The following is an 18,544-nucleotide window of genomic DNA, read 5'->3' on the forward strand; positions in this document are numbered from 1 at the left end:
CAGTTTTTCAGAGCCCCTTGCAGTGACGCACATAGGTCCGGGACTGAATGCTCTACTCGAAAATAAAAATTCTATTTTATGTCAGTGAACATTAGTCAAACTGAAACGGAGAAGACGGTAGGTTGGGCGTAAGTTATTACCCTTTGCAGCGTGCAAATACAGATTGCAAAAAAAGCTTTTGTTCCTTTCCCTAATACAAACCGTATTGTGTTCCCGGCTTCTTCTGTTCTATAATATATTTGTTGGTAGGACGTCTTTAAGAAGATATCTTAGAAGTGTTATATTGTTGGCTCCTGTAACTCAACATTGTCCCGCTTTCGTGGGCTGTGAAAATCGCGTTCGTTCACATAAGTTTATGAGGGACTTCAACAAAGTACCGCCTTTACTTCCGCACACAACGCTTCTGTACACTGAGAGTGCAGTCCCGTCTCGATGGTCGCATCAAGTTGCAGATTGCTCTCCCGGAACAGTGGCTGGTCTGAGCGGTAGGGAAACTATTGCATTTTTTGGGGGGGCTGCTTTTTCTGAGGTTGGTTCATCGCGAGCCGCCGCAGTGCTTTGTTTGTAGTAGACACCTGGAAATGTAAAACAAATGAAGATTCACAAGATGAAAGAGAGAATTACCGGCGTCAAGAAAGCCAGCACAGTAGATGGCGCACTATTCGTAATGAACAAATACAACGAGCGTAAGTTATATAAGCTACGCCAATTCATTACTTTTCTGTAGTTTTATATCGTGTGTATGAGGAACTTCATCGAACTACCGCCTTCATTCTCGCACACAATGCTTCTAGGCTTCTAAGCACACTGCGCTACCAGGCTTCTAAGCGGTTTCGTAAAATCGCATATTTTTTCTTAGCTTGCCATGAAAGTTCTGAAATAGCACATTATGCGAAACTCGCCGCGATGGCTCAGTGGATTTCGCGTTCGGCATCTGATCTCAAGGTGGCGAGCCTGACTGTAGCCTTGGAGCCCGTATATTGATGAAGGCGAATCAAATAAGCCGCCCGTGTGCTGTACAATATCAGCACACTTTAAAGATCTCAAGAGGGTGCAAAGTTCTCAGGACACCTTATGCGGCATTCTCACAACTGAAGTACTGCTTCGGAATGCTAAACCAGGTAACTTATAACCGTCATGCAGGAGATTGGAACGGCGTGCCTCATTGGTACGCTGCTATCACCTGTTCGTTAGATTTATTTAAAGCGATAGCATATTAGATATTAAACACATTACCTTACATTACATTACGTTCCAGCTGTCGCGTGGAACGCGCTGTGTTTTCGTGCTGTGTCTTCGTGCTGTGCCCCGCGCCAAATCATCTGTGGTGATGTTAACGCCCACCATAGTGCGTGGAGCAGTGCGCGCCGCTCCGCGCGTGGAGACGACCTGCACGACGCAGCAATGCAGCTGGGACTCACCCCCTTGAACACCGGCGAGCCCACCTTTCTACGACGCGGAACAACCGACTCCTGCATCGACATTGCCTTCGCATCCAGAGGCATCGAGGCGACATGGCACCGATCACCTTCTCTCTGGGGCTCGGATAATTACTCCATCCTAATCGAACCCACTGCGTTGGAGCGCGCAACAAACGTGCCTACTCCATTACCAACTGGAGTGCGTTCAGGCGGGCTGTCGACGAGGCGGCGGCCACTGGCGCAGATTTCTTTTCAAGTCTAGTCCGAAGCGCTCTCGCAGCCACCCAACGAGCAAAGTTAAGTGCAAGGCAGCCCACACCTGATATGAAGCTGCTCAATCTGCGCGAGCAGAGAGATCGCGCAGAGTGACGGGCGCGACGGACTGACAGAGCCGCCGACTGGACTGTCTACAACCGCTTGGACGCGGCAGCGCGCCGCCACGCCAACAAGCTATACCGCCGGCAGTGGGCTTCACTATGCCAAAGGATGGAGGAAGATGTCAGCTCGCGGAGCCTGTTTGACACCCTGCGGCGCATCACCGACCCACAGGCAAACCGTCAACCGCTGGCCGCCCTCGCAATCTCCAGCGAGCTCATCTTTGTAGAATTGGCAGAGCGGTTTGCCGATCGACTCGCGCCGCCCAGCCCCGCAAACGCCGCTAACATAGCTGCTCCTGAGAGTCCCAGAAGCGACGCCAGTCCCTCGCCCGTCGCCTCGGAAGGTCCATGTGATGCGCCGTTCACCGCGGCGGAACTGAACAATGCGCTGCAGCGCTGCCGCCGCCGCTTGGCGCCCGGACCGGACGGGGCGACATACCAGATGCTGCGAAACCTGGATGCGCAGCAACGACAGATCCTCCTGCAGCAGATCAACCGGAGCTACCGGAGGATTGGCGAACCGCGGTCGTTTGTCCCATCCGAAAGGCAGGGCGCCCACCTACGGAGCTGAGCGGATACCGGCCAGTGGCATTAACATCGGCGGCAGGTAAGCTCATGGAGCATATGGCGTTGCAGCGTCTGAACGAGTGGGCTGCGTAGGCTGTTTTGTTTGAGGAGCGGCAGCTGCTACTACTGGACGTATCTGGCGCTTTTGACAACGTTCACCGCGCACCAATTCTCGCGGTGCTTGAGGGGGCCGGTGTGAGCGGGCGCCTTTTCCGATACGTTCATGGCTTCCTGAGCGGGCGCACCATGCGCGTACGAGTAGGGGGTAAGCTCTCCAAGCCTCGCCCGGTGGACACAGGCGTGCCGCAGGGCTCTGTCCTATCGCCATTTCTGTTTAATGTGGCCATGTCGTTGATGGCGGCCTCCCTCCCCACGAGCGGCCGACACCATGTGTACGTGTCCATATATGCAGACGACATAGCTCTTTGGTGCCGGGGACCACCGGGCAAGGCGTTCTGCGTGCGGGGGTGTTTTCAGGCAGCCCTGACCGCAATCGATGCCAGCTTGCGCGGCCTTGGTCTGTCGCTGAGCGCGGACAAATCGGTGACCATGGCGCGCACTTTGCGCCGCTGTCACTGCACGGGACTCCGATTCCTTGGCGTAAATCGGTGCGGTACATTGGCCTGAACATCGACTGGCGCCTTTCCTTCCGCCCCGCGGCGACCAAGGCCTCTCTGCAGATGAAGAGGATCACCGCCGCCGTGCACAAGCTCACCGCTCGAGGCCAGGGCATCTCCCAGCAAGCCGCGCTGCGTCTATACAATGCCGCAGCTTTGGGGGCGGTGCTCTATGCGCTGCCGCTCGTCACGGTGCGCAAGCCGTGCTGGAAGAAACTCGAGCTTCAGCACCGCAAGTCCCTGCGCGTGTGCCTAGGCCTGCCCAAAAACTCGCAGTGCGCCGCAACGTTGGCCGAGGCCGGAGCGTGGCCACATGAGCTCCAAGCAGCGCGCAGGGCATTGAATCACATCGACCGGCTTCACCGCGCACCGGACGGCGGCTCGCTGCTGCAGCGTATGCGCTCGCACCCGCGCTCACGAATGGGCGCGGCGCTGCTCGAGTGTGAGCAATTGACACAAGGCCCACCCCTCTACGGCTCCTGCGCGCCCTGGCCTGCTGCCTCGGAGATACAACGAGAGATCGTCAGCATTGCGGGAAAGCAGAGCACACCCCTCTGTGCTGTGCAGCAGCTGGCCAGAGCCGTCATACACGAGGAGCTCCAGGACCATCTCCTCGTGTACACCGACGGCTCAGTGGCCCGCGACAGCTGCTCCCTTGCTGCGGCGGCCACCATCCTCGCCCTGCGACTGCACAGCCAGCAACACGCAGCCTTCCTGGGCTCCTCCACCACGGCGGAGTTGATGGGGATCCGGCTCGCGCGGGACCTGCTGCTCACCCTCGGCCCTCCGCCGCCCAGGAGTGCTCTGCTGTGCGACTCCCGCGCCGCCCTCCGCCGCCTGCAATCTAACGGCCGCGGAACCCCAATAGTGCGGGAAATTCGCTCGCGCATCGAGCGCCTCGCGCAGAGAGGTTGTGCCGTGCGTGCACAGTGGGTGCACGGTCACTGCGGCATCGCTGGCAACGAAGAAGCTGACAACCTCGCGACCGCTGCACACCAATTACCTGCCAGCGATCTGCCCCTTGCGCTGGAGAACGTGCGAGCGGCCATCCTTGATCATCTCCGAAAGCAGCACCCCGACCCACGCATTGCGGGAGGTGAGCGCATCGACAGTGTCACCGGCTGTCGCGCACTTACACGGTAACAACGTGCAATGATCCTCCGCGCGCGCATTGGCTGCGTGTGGCCCGGGGAACGACGGGTGCGGCACGGAATCGCGACGAGTGATGTCTGTGACGGATGCGGTGCAGTGGAAACACTAGAACACCTGCTCCTTCACTGTGCCGCGTTCGCCGATGCTCGTCGCGATATGCTCGCGGCCTATACGGCGCAGGGCATACTACCAGACTCCATCAAGACGCTATTGTGGCCGCAGGGCAGTGCGCGCACTCTTGAGCGAACTTTGGTGAGCATCTGTGCATTCCTCGAACACACGGGCTTGACGTCCCGTCTGTTCTCCGTCAGGTAGTTACACGCAGTGACCGAACGCTCCGCGAGTTCTACCTTGAACGATTAATAACTGGACGCCCCACTCCAGTTGTAACCAGCACAGTGCTGTGCGCATGTGTGATTTAATTCCTTTAAATGAACTAATAACGCGCAAAACCTGGACACATTTCTTATTGTGTAAATAGTTTGTACATATTACTTCTCCCCCTATCCTCTCGTCCTGTCCCCTCACCTCTTTCATTTCATTTCTCCATTCTGCCTGCTATCCTTTATTTCCGCTGCCCCAGCTCAGGTGCTTCAGTATCGATGGCAGATGCCGGGGCTAGCAAAAGTCTTTTCCTTCCTTTTTGCTATTATTTTTAATAAAACCACTACCACCACCACCTTACATAACATTACATATCAAACACCCGTGATCTCACCGTATTTCTTATCTGTATTTTTCCACCGCATATGTCATCTTCGGGCTCTTCAGGCAATAAATTTAACTGAGCTGTGTCGGTTTGTGGAGATGCGCGAGCGAACACGCACTTAGTAGAAAGATGATGATAAAACTGAGAGGTATGTTTCTTCGCTATCTTCTTTATTTCATAACATTTAACCCCATTTCATTTTTTTATAATGCGGTGTAGAAATAAAGTGTTTATTTCATTAGCTTTTTCGACTAGCTACGCTCACTGGAGGGGATGCTTTGCGTGCATGCTTTCGAAAGCGCATGTAATTTCGCATGACGCAGCAATATTTTGTCGAGCCATAGCGGTGAGTGTAATGGCGTTTTCGAAATTCTAAAAACTGATATGGCTATTTCTAACGACCGTCTACAAATGTCTAATTGTAACTAGGCGCCTAACTATACTAGTTTAATAAAACTTCGTGCTGGGACGTAGTAGCGTATGTCGGATGTGCGTTGGGAATGGTGTTTATGATCCCCCTTTCCTGCGGAAGGTACTATATCGGGCAGACGGGGCGTTCCTTTAAGGATCGGGGGGCGTTCCCTAAGGGCGTTCCCTTAAGGGAGCATCCAAAAAACATGAGGGTGCAAGACAAGCTGGCGAATTTAGTTTCGCTGTTTTAGAGTGCAAATGTGTGCCACGGCTTAAGGAAGCTAAGGTTTTAGGAAGAAGTGCAAGTAGAAATTCCAGCGTTTTGCTGGAGGCCTTCCACATGAATAAAAAACGAGAACAGTGTGTAAGCGATGCTTCGATAACGTTATACTCTTCGGAGCGGGCATTTCTAGAGACGCGTTTAAGAAAGAACTGAGCACGTTTTTATTAGTCCTGTTTGTTTTTCTTCCTTATCCTTTTCTGTGATTCGTTGTGTCCATTACTGGTGTTTTGTTTTTCATTCCTTGTTGCTTGTCATTCCATGAATTCAAGATATACATCATAATTATCGGTATAAAAAAATGTTGACGCCCCCTGGTTGTGCGCATGATGTGATGTGACAAGCCTTTGAATTCGTACCCTCGAGCAAACAATAAAAACCAGCTGTTAGTAGCGCTCATCTGTCTTGTCGGTGTTCTCTCGCCTGTGTTCGTCTTTTTTAGCGCTACCTGTTTCAAGGTAAATCTACTAGTTGAAAGTTAGTCATTAAAATTTAGTTGACGAGCTTGCTAAAGACGATTCACCGGTTTTCTGGTGTCCGCGAACTCTGGTAATACTGTTAGGAAAAAGCCATATATTTACTCCAAAAAGCGTATTTTTGAAAATTTTCAAAGTGTTCGCTGAAACACCGGATATATAATGCAAGCCAACAGTCACGGAAACAAAATAGCATGGTGGAACGTTTTCTCTCCTTTATAATTTGTTGGCCTAATCAATAAGGTATCAGAATTGTGGTTTTATCGCTGAAAGATATTGATTTAAAAGAAGAAGACAACTCTATTCCCCCGCTGGGATTCGAACCCACGACTACTGAATTTAGTGCACCCGGTTTTACCATCCGACCTATGGCTCATTGAACTACAGCTTCACAAGGGCCTCGGTTCTGGCAGTTCATAGGTAAGATAAGGGGGTTCTCGCACATCTTCAGCCCTATGCGTTCGATGACGTTCCACATGACGCTCATAGTAATACAGGTCGTACTACGTGCACCGCTGTGTACGCATGTGGCGGTGGTGAACAGTTGCTTGGTTTGGGCTAGTTGGTAATACTTTGTTTTAATAAACATAGCGCAAATAAGACACGAACGACACAGATGTGGATGACACAGACATTTAAAAAAAGCGGTGGCAAACACAAGGTAGGCTTACAAGAAACTTACGTACTCCCAGACGAAGAATATTCGACAGCCGCCACCGTATCTCATTCGGTAGAACATCAGAAACGAAATTCGGAAGTCTCGCGTTCGAACCGGTGGCACGTGGTTGTTTTTCTTCTGATTTTGAATCAGTTGTCTTTAAGAGATTAAATCATTAGACATTCATTATCCCATTTTTTAAGGCCAGAAAGTTAAACATAAAAGAAAACACCCCTTAAGGTACTCGCTTTCTATGAAAATTGGCTTCCTTCATATATATCGCATAACGAACACCTAATTTTCCTTCACTTTCTTACCATGTATGACGAAATTTATTATGATGGCCACGGTGCTCGCCGCTGTCAGAGTTACTGCTGTCCCAACAAGGATCCAGAAACATCTGTCTTGATGTGTCTTTGGCGTAGGACTGAAATAGAACAGAAGCATTCTCGCAGTAAGATGCCGTTGTACACGAAACATTAGAAGGTAATTTCACTGCTTTAGGGAAATTCCCGAAGTGAAGGACACTTTTAATAAACGCCTTTTTAGGAATTCATTACCGTCCAGCAGAACGCAGCCTTGCGGCTACAATACAAATATATGGAAATTTCACGGAAACATCGCACTTGATAAATTCATCCAGGTCCAGTGTTTCGAACCGGGACAGCCACCTGTCCAGGACGGTCGCTCTACCACCCAAGGTGACCATGATATGTAGTAAGTGTTAGAAGGAGAGTTAATTAATCCCTATTTTGAAGTGGAAAATTCTTAGCCCAATATTGTGAAGAAGAAGACGAACTATGCAATGGCGCGGGAAGGAGCGCTCGCTCTAGGCCAGCAGCCATTAAATCACCTCATTGCCGTCGATCATCGCGTCTCATTTTCCGGCTGGTCTTCTCGTAACAATATTATAGGAGAGTTCTGCAAGGTGGAGCAGGTTTAAAATATGAGATCAGTTACTCATTATCGTAAACCCTAGCACCGCCATAAGTCTGCAAAAAAAATCAGTACAGCTTTCGCAGAAACATTTTATTCAAATATGAAATTCTATGTAGCCGAAAGCAAATAAGCATCTCTTGTCAAGAAAGCTGAAAAGAGACTTCAATCTGCCTTACGCATTATTTAAGTTGTTCCCATACAATCCCAGAACGAACTTGTTAGTTAAACAGCAGAAAACAGTTGGAAAGCTGTGTTTTAATTCCTGTAAGATCGAATGATGTGCAAAAAGTTTTGCAAGAAATGAACCACGGCAAAATGTATGGTTCTGTATTACTTTTAAATTACTGGTTTTTATCTGCCCAACAAGAAAATCAAAATAAATAAAGGTGTTCTCTTTCCCCCTATTCATATATATTTGCCGAAGTAGCCGAGAAATAATTTTTTCTTCACTGCGTTGGCATTACTACACCAATCTTCGCAAAATCTGTCCGTCTGGCGTTCGTAATGCTGCTTAGTGGAATGTGCAGAGGAGGCGAAAGATTGGACGGCATCACCACAATGATTGCGCCCCAGCCCGGGAAGTTCGAAACCCGGCGGCGCCTTCCAATCCCTTCTGCATCGCCTCCGGCCGAACCAGGGCATTGTACAACAACGCCGGTTTTGAGAAGGTCTACCCGACAACGGAGGCCCGTGTACAGGCTGCAGTTCGTTGTCTGCGAAATAAAGCAGTCCTGCGTTTGCCTTATATTAGTCTCCGTCACTCTGTCACTTGTTATAACAGTGCGCGTACGCATTATTATAGACTGCCGTCGTCCCAGCACAAGTTTTCAGCTGCTGACCCGACATTATGGGAGCGCGTACTAGCCGCAGCAGGTTTGGTTTGATTTAATTCATCAGGATTGAAGTCCCAGAGCGACTGAGGCTGTAGTGGAGGCCTCTGAATTAATTCTGCCACCTGGGGCTCTTTAACGTGCACTGACATCACACAGCATACGTGCCTCTAGCATTTCGCCTCCATCGCAATGCGAACGCCGCGGTCGGGATCCAACCTGCGTCTTCTGGGTCAGTAGGCGAGCACTATAAACACTCCGCCACCGCGGCAGCTGCAGCAGGTGCATTTCACTGCAGGCGAAACGCAAAAATGTCGATGTGCAGCGCGATCGATGCAAGCGCACCTTACACAGCGCGAAGCGCCCGAAATTAATCAGTCCACTCAACAACTTTGTTCCGCACATTCCGCATAGTGCTTCGCGATTTTAGGTTCCCATGTCATAACGCATCGTTTCATTTTACACGATACCATGTCACATCAATACACTGAGCAGTTGTTTGTTCCACACGAACGGTTTTGACACGAACGCTTTTTCCGTGGAAAGTACGCAGCGTTTCTACAGCGTGAGCGTTAGAAAGGTATATGCAAGTGAAAATGGGGAGCGCCGTTCGGCAGTAGACGGTGGCAAGTGCTAACCTGTCCCTCGGGCTACGAAGACACTTAGTATATCACATATACTGACAGAGTTTACTACCATGGACCTAACGATTTTTTGTATGCCACCTTGTATATAAGAAACTTTCGTGTGCTAAGCACGGACTTAGGAAACAGTAATATGCCACCTAAGATATAACGAACTTCCCTTGGATACCCTCAGATAGGATACCCTCATAAGCGGCTCTTTCTAAAACTTTCACGCCTAAATCTTAATTGCTTTGTTTTGGAATAGATTCCGTACTTCCTTACTAACCAACAGCAGTTTGTTTTAGCTAATAAGCGCACATCTTCTTATTCTTCTGTTCTGTCTGGGGTGCCACACGGCACCGTCCTGGGGCCCCTTCTCTTCCTTATTTATATTAATGACTTACCAGCTAACTTGTGTTCTAACGTGCGCATGTTTGCAGACGACTGCGTTATTTACCGCCCAATAACCAACAGTACTGACATCCAACTCCTACAATCCGACATTAACTGTGTAATAACCTGGTGTAACGAATGGCTAATGTCTTTAAACGCGAAGAAAACATCTCTCCTATCCTTTCATCGAGGTCGCTCACAACCTACTTCAAGCTACTCAATCTCCAATTCCGAAATCACTGCTGTAGCGGAGTATAAATACTTGGGTGTTCATTTAACCCGCGATCTCAATTGGTCACATCGCGTTACGCAGATTATTAACAATGCTAATCGTGTTCTCGGTTATTTCCGCCGAACCCTTCGCCTAGCTCCTCCATCAGTAAAGTTGTTAGCTTATTTAACATTCATTCGTCCCAAACTTGAATACGCATGCGCGGTTTGGGACCCCTATCAAAGTAACCTTTCTAACTTACTGGAAGCAACACAAAACCGAGCAGCAAGATTCATCCACTCGGCCTATTCCTATCATGTAAGTGTCACTGAACTAAAACGTAATGCTCATCTTACTAACTTGGCAGACCGCCGTACTATTGCAAGACTATGCCTTTTTCATAAATTTTACTATCACCCCATGATCAAGTCTATTATCAGCCCTGCCCACCGCATCTCCAGCCGCACGAACCACCAGAAGGCCGTTTACCCCCCCCCCCCCCCCCCACCTGCCCGGACTAGTGCTCACCTGTCATCATTTTTTGTCCTCACTGCAAAGGACTGGAATGATTTGCCCAACACCGTCGTACTTCACTCCGATCCATCATCATTCAAAAAATCCATCGAATCAACCATGTGCCCTGAATTCCACTCCCTCATGTAATACTCCTTTAATGGGGCCTTTGAGGTTGTAATAAATAAATAAATCAATAAATAAATAAATAAATAAATAAATAAATAAATAAATATAGCCTGCTACTTCTGGGTATAACGAAATCTCATGTCTGGGCCTCGAACTAACCTGTACGGCAGTGGTGGCCTTGTAATGAAGAAAAAAAGCAGTGGTGGTTTTGTGTTTGAGCATCCGCCCCGCATGCGGAATGTACGGGGCTCAATCCCCAACGTTTTTCTCCTAATGCAGTCAAACGACCCATCGAAGGTCCATAAGAGTTTTTTTTTTTATTGTGGCCGATACTTCGGATTGTTTTCGCTTATTTTGGTTGGCCTTCATCAGGCAAAGTGCAGATTCTCGTCTAACGTTCATTTACTCTCTCACACCATAAACTCCAGGCGCCCATGTTGGTTGTCACCTCGATTAGAAAATTTGAACTTTTTTGCCCTACTTTTCGGTTTACGAATTTTGGGGCATCGTTTGAAAAGTAAACTTTCCTGATTCAAAGGCAGTCACGCAGGGTTATTGGCTCTGTGGATGGTGTTTCAAGTATTACAAGTGAATTGACAGAAACTTAAATATGTTATGGAAGAAGTTAGCGCAAAACTTAGACAGAGACCGAGAACAAACACACCAGACGACAGATAAGCGCTACTACCAACTGTTTATTGGGGCGTAACACCCGGAATATATAGCCGAGCATGCAGACAGTTGGAGGCACACACGTCATACATCCGCGTTGTGATAAGGCGAAAGGGTATCCAGAAACGCACATTCAGAAGAATAAATCTGCAAGGAAGGATCACTCGCGCAGCGATCAGATAGCCTTTTGATGTGGAAGGCCTCCAGCACAAGCCGCGCTGTAACATTGGCGCTCCTGCCCAGAATCTTTTCACAAAACGTGCCCTACACATGTGGTCACAGGAAGAAATATGCCGTACAAAATTAGCCGTTCTGTCGTTGTTTTCTAAATTTCTATCATGCTCCCGTAGCCGGTCATTAATGCAACGGCCAGTTTGACCTAAATAAGAAGACCCACAAGAAAAGGGTACACTGTACACCAACCCTGTAGCGCATTTGACATAAGAAATGCCATGTTTCTTTTTGCAGCCACCCTCAGAAATGCTAGAAATGCGTCGGCAAAGCTTTGAAAGCTTGTTGGGGGCTGAGAAGACTACGGGCACGTGGTGCCTGCCAGCAACCTTCTTGAGGTTGTGTGACACTCGGTGAACATGGGGAACAACCACCGGCTTTGATGTTGAGAAATCGGGTCTTCTTTTTTGAGCGCCTGTTTGTTTTTGCAGGAGGGTTTCAGCGACGCAGAAATAACCGGACAAGGGAAGCCTACCGCCAAGAGGCGGGAAAACTGATTATTGACACTCTCCTGCTTGGCGCTTACTCATTTTTACAAGGCTACGTTGAATTCCTTTTCGCAACTACAGCGGCCGTCTGGCATCCACTACTCTTTCTGCGTTGTTAGTAAGAGCCCTGCAGCTACATTGTTAAAATCACGAATAATCTCACTGATGAAACGAGGCGGAGTCGTGGATGGTTCTCAGTAATCGCCAAACATAAAGCTATGTACACAGTTTTCACATTATGGCCCATTTTAGCGGCAATAGTATTTTTATTCTTTCATTTCTCGATAGCGAAAGTTAACCGTACCTGCAACAAACACATGCACTGCAGGCATAGGGATAAGCCCTGAAAAGGAGCCTTGCCAAAGCAATCACTAAAGAGGACCTCTCAAATAACTAATTGGCACTGAACACAAAAAAATCAGTATCGAACGTCAAAAAAGATGGTCTCTAAAAGCGTGCGCTGCGTCAAAGGAAATCATACTCATTATCCGCCCACCTAAAACCGCTTTATGACTAATGGCTCTCTCAGTGAACACCAATTATTCTTTGCTGGCGCCGGCCTCGGCCCGTTAACTTAAGCTTACCTCCGTACACCGTCAATATTTTCAATATAGGGGGGAAGGTGGGAGTGAAAAAATAAAAAGAGGGGTGTCATAGTGGAGGGCTCCGGAATAATTTCGACCACCTGAAGGTCTTTAACGTGCACCGACATTGCTGAGAACACGGGCGCCTTTTGCGTTTCGCCTCCACCAAACGTGGCCGCGACAGCCGGGTTCTAACCCGGGAACTCCGGCTCAGTATCCGAGCGCCCTCACTACTGAGCCACAGCGGCGGGTGCCGATTACCGTTTTCTGGTTTTCAGTTTCTACCGAAACTATCCAATATTTCAGATTTAAAGGCTTTTTTTTTCTGTGGGGGGCATGTGAGGCGAACACACATTTCCTTTCTTGTTGGATCTTACTATTATCATCTCGAATATATTCTAATATATTTTGCCGTCAAAGTGGCAGCAAAAATCACGCTGACCATGTTTTGTGTCATAATGTTGCATGTGTCATTTTTTAGTGACTCGCCGCACTGTTCATAGCTGGAATTCTTGAAAGATTTGAAGTGTCAACGTTTTGACCACATTGATAATTACAAAATGCACCTTTGAAGGGAGGGGAACATGTTTCTGTTCAAGCGCCTCTTGGGGATCAAAATTGTGCGTACTTCCCTCCATTATTATTAAAACACTGTAATTATTGATTTAACATGACTTATTGGCCTCGATAGAGACACCATGATTGATTACAAGTTTCATATTACCGACTAGAGTGTAGACCTGTACAGAACACAAATTTTACTTTTATCATGAAATTTCTACGCTTTGCTTTGATCCTTATCGCTTTTCTTCCCCAAGAATTTGTATAGGTTATGCCGAGGTTCAGAACATTTGTCTGCAATTCATTAATCGCCAGAACTAGCAGTGTGTCCGTCCCTTCGTATGTCCTGTCACTGAGTAGTTTCCTCTACGCCAAAAAAAAAAAAACGCAGCCGTTTCTCTCACATTCTTATTGTCCAGTACTCAACGCGCTTTATATTCTAGTTCTTGAAGCTGTACCGACTACATTAGGAAACTGCGCATTTGAAATGGGCTTCCTCAACCTAATTTTTGTCGATGATTATCATTTTAGGTATGTGCTGAGTTCTGTGTTCTCCATAACTCAATCTTGTCATTACAATGATCACTAGCCAAGTGTTGCTCTAAGGCTTCATGTATGCTCTAGTGCTTCCCTAATTACCTGTGTATTTTGATGCACATGTAGGATTGAAGAAAAAAGTGAAAGTGTCTGAGAATATATTTGCGACCATACCAAGCATTGTACCATTTGTTGAACACGGCTCTATTTAACTGCAGAAGGACTGGCAATGTGAACACTTTCTTTCTGCTGCTTTTGGCACGATTTACTGGTGCAGCTAATTCATGTATTTTTGTAGTCGTTCACGTAGTTATGCATCCAGGATCTCGTCGTTGCCTCTTCAAAGCGTTCTCTTCTGAATGTGGACGCCAGAGACTGCATATCATTTTTGAAAGCGGCATACCTGCGATCGACTGTGTTGCTCGGAAGGCTCTGCTCCTTTTTCCTAACTTTGAGCTTTGCAAAGAAATTACGTGCCTTTATTTACTCGAAAACTCCAAGCTGCGGAAATTACTTTCTCCTGCATGGCGTTCTGAAAACCGAACAATGGAAGCGCCAGCCTATCAAGCTGTCTTAGTAAGTTGCACGCATGCTCCCATTCTTTTTATGACAATAATGCTTGAGGCAACCGCCTCTATGTCTTTACCCACCAGTGTCTTAATTGTTTTACTTACGAGCGCGTTTGCTTTCCCCTGCAAAGAAAAGCAATGAACATAAACAACCGAGTGTCGTGCACACTGCAAACGAGTCTTGGTTGCTAGGTTGCTTGTGTTGGAAGAAAAGCTTCTGAGGGATGCGAAACGGGGTAAAGCTTTGTTACAAGCCTGAATTTTAATTAAAGAACAGTTCCAGTTCATGATAAAATGATACAAGCGCTTGTTGCCCATTTTCCCGCTTAAAAGCTAATAATAGCGTGTTGTTTTGAAAGTAGTCAACTTAGGCTGTTTTAGTTATCTTCTTGCGGTCCATCCTTACCTACAATTTTTGTTTGTGCCATAGTGAGCGACATAGGCCTTTTGAAGAATAAATGTTACTAAATGTTAAGTATACAGGTGTGTATGTTATAGGTTTTAGTCAGTTATTAAGTTATATACAGGACAGATTTGCTTGTGTGCTACTTTTTCCACCATTGTATGTTTATAAATTTGCATTGCCACCCATGTAATTGCCTTCTACGATATTCATTGTATTAATTAACAAACCTGGAAAGTGAAACCTGCCCTCAAAAACCTGGACCTTGAGAACTAAAAAAAGCGGTTTTTCTAAACGATGGTATCGTTTGGTAATCTGTTCACATGGGAATATCATTGAGTCAATAACACTACCCTTGCAACTCTGCGTGCGCTATGTTAATAATGTGCTACCAATGTTTCTCTTTTGTTCTCAAAGTATACTTGGTCGCTTTATGAATTTCACGCAAGAACTCTTGTTGCTCAAGATACCTTCTGGTCGCCGTTTTCTTCCGCCGCGTATAATCGCTGTCATTTCAACCCTACTTTGTTTTAACAAACCCACAGGCGCAGAGTCAAGAGGGGCGCCTGCGGCTTCTTTATTCTATCTGCGTCTCTTACAACGACGGCTTCTAGTCGCTGTAAGCAATAAAACGTGGTCTTCACTAACAGATGCCTGTTAGGGCAGTTGGCTTTAGACTGTAATAAATGGAGAGTACAACAGAAAGCTAGTCACAAGTGGAGTTGACAAGGCACGCGTTCGCGCTAGCCCGCATTGTAGGATCGAGTTGGGTGAATATCCTTCCTGTTCATATTATTATGGCCACTACATGTCTGCTGGTGCAGTGCTGTCGTCATTAAAAGTAATCACAGCTTTGATCCTGGATGTTTCCGTCGTCTAAGACCAATAAGGACTTCTTTTTTCAGCCAGCTCGAAAAAAATTTCATCACCGATTTTAGTTTGTACGTTATCATGGAGGCATTCTATTTTGTTTTTACACTAATTTATAGCCGCTGTCAACCTTTGGCGTGTCTCTGCATGCTGCGTACAGCGAAATGTTTCAAAAAAAACTCGACAAAGACAATAGCTACCATATAGAAGCGGCGCCAAGCGTCAGGCGCCGTTCAACGGGATGATAGTCAACGGGATGATAGTCAGCATAGTATTCCAGTATCAATGGTTCGAGAAGCAGTTCAAAGGCGTTTGACATGCAAACAGTTTTCACAAGCGAGACGGAACTGAGAAAAAAAACATCTATATTTTTACATATATCGCACTTAAGCAGCCCAGCAATAAAAAGCGCGTTTCAGACAAAAACGTAATGTGTGAAGCTATAGGCTATATTTAAAAAACACAAAATGCATGGAAAATCTTCTTTGTTGCCAGATGAATACTAGCAGTCTCTCTAAATCTGGAGAAATTCAGTGAACCTGTTTTCGTATTGTGGCGAAAGGTACATTGGCCTCGATCTCGCAGTTTTGCCGTTCTCGCATTCCCACCGGGCTCACATTCCCACCCTGGTCGCATTCCCACCGTGGTCGCACCGCACCACGTGACCAACCGCGTGACGAACCACGTGACAACTAGCCAGACAACCAGACTAACCTGGACTTGTAATCAAGAATAACAAAGGCTAACCAAGCTATGCCTTAGCTTTCGCTACGTATATCTTGGTATAGCCGAGCTAAGACCCTGACATTTTTTTTTCAACACAGGAGAGCTGCACGACGCGCATAAACTAAAATTAGACATCGTTGATACCCACCAAGCTTTAGAAAAATGTCATTTTTTGTCTTAACGAAATTCTGGCATTTGCAAATGAGACATTGAATTTTGTTCTGCAGAAAACGGTAATTTCATGCGGTCGAAAAAGAACTAAATTTGTTTTTTTACAATTTAACCTCAAAAACGTCGCTGTCAAGAACACAGCCCGCATCCCCTTCTGCTAAATGTCGCCCCCGAAAGCGACATTTTGCTGAAGGGGATGCGGGCTGTGTTCTTGGCACTTACCTGCACTTTATAACAAAAGTGTTTATAAATCTGCGTGAGCGATCTTCATAACGCACAATTATCAACACTGTCGAGACAAGCTCGTACTTGAAGAAACGCAGCCTATAACTCACCTAGCAAGCTTATAGGCATACTTTTTCTTGTTGATCGCAACGAAGCCAGCGCCAGCTTTACTCGGTTATTTCTCAACCAAGATCTCGCTATCACGGCTTCTGTCTTTCGACCGAACTTCACTGTTCCAAATTAGTTCGGGAGGCATCCCATCTGATCGCCTTCCGCGCAATAATCGGTTGGGAAGCGCACAAATATCAACGGATGGGTCGCTTACTTGACTTGTTCATGTTTTGGGTGCCTGCAAGAAAGAACGAAAGAGATGTTACTGCCACACAGGACGTGTCGGTGACTTTACGATAGCGCCAGGATCCTACAGTAGCATGCGTGCCGCGCAGCCACCACCGGTATGGGAATTACTCTAGCACGAATGTAAATTCCACTTCCCTCTTGTCCTCGCAGCAGTCATGTTTTCGTCGAGTGCACAAAAAGCGCTGACATGAGAACGTGAGGCGCAATGCACAGAGACAAGCACTCCGTGTCTGTTACGAAATGGACGCACGTGGCAAAGCGGCGCTCACCGCGTGCCATCACCCAAAAGCGTAGCCAACTGTTAACATCTACATGAAAACCCGTGTGAAGAAAACAAGAACGGCTGGTAACCAGCAGCAGTGTTAAGTTCTGCTACATAAGGTTGAGGTTACATGTAAGATGGCCGTTGACCTTGCACGGTCGTTCAGCCGTTCTCATTAAGATGGACGCCCGCCGGGCCACGCACTACGAAGGAAACGGGCTAGATGGTAGCGCGAATGGTGCGCAATGCTGAAGCTATCCTGAGTGCTTATTAACTGTGTGGGGGGCACAGTTGTGTCTGTGTCCGGGAGGCGTGCTCATAGTCCCATAAGGTCGTTCATGCGTTCTTATAAGGCAGGCGTCCGACATGAGAGCCGCAGAGATTAGTGTGAGAGGATGGGAGTGAGAAATTAGTGAGGAAGAAGCTTGGAATGCCGGCATGTTGATGTGCTGACAGAGGTAAGGTAGCCGGTTCCAGCAAGCGTTCATGTGCTGTAGATGACTGTGGAGGGTCTGAGTGAACGTACGATGCCGACTATCATGAACACATGATCTCGCAGAGCGACGGGCACAGAACCGTCGCTGTAAAATATGAACGAATTCGAAATACTTACGAAGAAGCTCTGCCTAAAAAATGTAAAAACGGCATCGTCTACCAATTTGATCGAATAGCTCTTCCCATATCGCTTGCACGACTAGGAAAGCAAATGAAAATAACAAATGTATTAAGTATACATAAATTCCGTTTGCTATACTGATTCTTCTCCTCTGGTGGGAATGTTAAAACATTTTTAGCCACATATGCCGGGCTACTGCATAATGAAGCGATTATCAAACGCATGCTACAAACCGATTGCTCATACCACATCGATGTACGGGATACACACTGCAGTAACTTATCTATCAAGTTACCTTCATGCTAAAAACACACGAACAACTATGTGCTGATTTCTGTAGTGCTATTCGAGGCAGATTCCTAAAGAATGCACTCGGTGAAGCACTGATGCTATTAATTTAACGTAATTGTGGTATTCTCATAAAACTGTGCATATATAATTTTCGCAGAAAATGTTTTTTTTCTTTTGGTGCTGCTGTTCAGTTATATGGTTATATAGCTGTTTTTCCTACTAAACAAATGCCTGGAAATGTAACCTGCTGTTCTCTGCCAGTGGATCGCTCTTACGTAACATGTCGTCTGTTGCCGTATGTCTGGGGCCCCAGCTCTCTCGAGCAGCCTGTGACTTTTCAAGGGTGCCACTTGAGGGTGCCTCTGCTCAAGGGTGCCCCCCTAGCTAGCTGTTAGGGGGCCCACCCTAACAGTCTGACTGCCAGACTTAAGGTGCGAAACGAATCGGCATCAGTTTTAGCTGACTGCTGCGACTGCATGCCTGGCCGGAGTAATGTATTTGTAACACATGCGTCAAAGATACTTCCGTTTATTACAACCCTACAGTAAACCAGCCTTGAACGTGGTCTAGAGAAGTAAACATCACATGAGACAAGTTCAATGTGTACGTCCCATAAGAACGGGGAACACTTAGATTTAGTTGCGGATTTTCGTTGGAAAGGTGTGCAAG

General features: G+C 47.2%; 1 long non-coding RNA gene across 1 annotated transcript; it reads right to left on the minus strand.

Annotated features, from left to right (window-relative positions):
* Nucleotides 1-218: 218 nt before the first annotated feature.
* LOC144134685 (uncharacterized) lies at nucleotides 219-16,695 on the minus strand. Its single transcript, XR_013315213.1, has 4 exons — nucleotides 16,672-16,695; nucleotides 14,057-14,074; nucleotides 6,986-7,095; nucleotides 219-575 (listed from the first exon to the last, which is right to left on the minus strand). It is a non-coding gene; the product is annotated as an uncharacterized LOC144134685 (long non-coding RNA).
* Nucleotides 16,696-18,544: the final 1,849 nt, after the last annotated feature.

Source organism: Amblyomma americanum, chromosome 5 (genome assembly GCF_052857255.1).
Source record: "Amblyomma americanum isolate KBUSLIRL-KWMA chromosome 5, ASM5285725v1, whole genome shotgun sequence".
In the NCBI taxonomy this organism is placed as follows: Eukaryota; Metazoa; Arthropoda; class Arachnida; order Ixodida; family Ixodidae; genus Amblyomma; species Amblyomma americanum.